Source organism: Saccostrea cucullata, unplaced genomic scaffold (assembly GCF_032062105.1).
Source record: "Saccostrea cucullata isolate Sc308-1 unplaced genomic scaffold, CSIRO_AGI_Scuc_v1 ctg12072, whole genome shotgun sequence".
Lineage (NCBI taxonomy): Eukaryota > Metazoa > Mollusca > Bivalvia > Ostreida > Ostreidae > Saccostrea > Saccostrea cuccullata.
Window position 1 is genome coordinate 12,501 of NW_026922417.1, and position 1,322 is coordinate 13,822.

Here is a 1,322-nt window from a genome sequence, read left to right on the forward strand (position 1 = left end):
TACATGAATCGCATCTTTTCTTCAGTTTTTTTGTTTTGTAAATTTGTTCAACATATGTAATAAAAGAGATTAATGAAATTTGCAATCAAAAACATTTATAAATTAATTGTTCGAAAAATTAGCCTAAAATGAAACGAAGTTGTCATTGAAATAAAAGTTGATATCAGATTTTCTACTGTAAAGTAATGGTTTTATATTTAAATGATAAAATGCTTTGTAATATGTTTGTTAGTATAGGTATTATTTTCACAGCTGTTGCATAGAAAAATCAAAGAAATACATTTTATTGTTTACATTTACATCTTTATAAAACGAATTCAAAGTAAAATTAAATTAGTTAAATATTGTATTATAGATGAATGAATCATTGTATGCATAACTGATGGAAAAAGTCTTCATGAAATTACGCATATGGCTTGCTAAGTGTGGTTTATGCACTGATTACGCTCACTTTTAAATGACACACTCGCCTCCCATGTGGTTATAATGACAAAGTCCATGTTCTGCTCTGTGAGTCCCGAAATAAGTGTCAGGTCAAAAAGTAAAATGGATGTATGGCATATGCATAGGCGTCGGAAGCAAATCGAAAGTGGAGGGGCTAATTGAAAGTTGGGGGTTGAGCCTTAAAAGGAGCTCTTTATTTTTTAACTTATAAATTATTTTTGCCTTGATACTACATGTATTTGAAAGTATTACTTTTATATCTGTTTGTTATAGTGTTCTGCAGATTTCGTGCATTTCACTCGGTCCAGTTACCAGTAATCAAAATATATATCAAAAGAATTTGATGCGTTTGCAATGCAATTCAAACAAACAGAAATACAAATAGAAAGTATACTATTGCAAGCAATAGCGTATGTCGCTCCGAACTTGACAATTAAGACTTTCATTTTTTTCATCACTAAAAAAATACCCATTAGGTTTGACATCTATGAGGTGCCATTTTGGTATTTACTGGCAAAAAGTGATATCACCTATTTGAATAGGTGATTTCACCTATTCATTTTCAATAGGTAATATCACCTTTTCCTTTCCACTAGGTGATATCATTTATTCGAATAGGTAATATCACCTTTTCGAATAGGTGATATCACCTGTTGGAAAGGAAAAGGTGATACATGTATCACTTATTAGAATAAGTGATATCACCTCTTCGAATAGGTGATATCACCTATTCAATTTGAATTGGGGATATCACCAATTTGAAAAAATGACATCACCTATTTGAATTTCTTACAAAATTAAATAAGGAATGCCCCCTATAATACAAACAGTTAACCACTGTAACCAGGAAAGTTCGGACTATTCGAATAGGTGATATC

The 1,322-nt window shown here is 30.8% G+C and overlaps 1 protein-coding gene across 1 annotated transcript in view; it reads left to right on the plus strand.

Annotated features, from left to right (window-relative positions):
- The window catches only part of LOC134261754 (uncharacterized), a 1,764-nt gene extending 1,686 nt beyond the window's left edge, over positions 1-78 (plus strand). Inside the window, exon 2 of the mRNA XM_062744158.1 lies at positions 1-78. This exon is cut by the window's left edge and continues 360 nt beyond it. The gene's annotated coding sequence lies outside the window, so the exon portion shown is untranslated.
- The last annotated feature ends 1,244 nt before the right edge of the window (positions 79-1,322 follow it).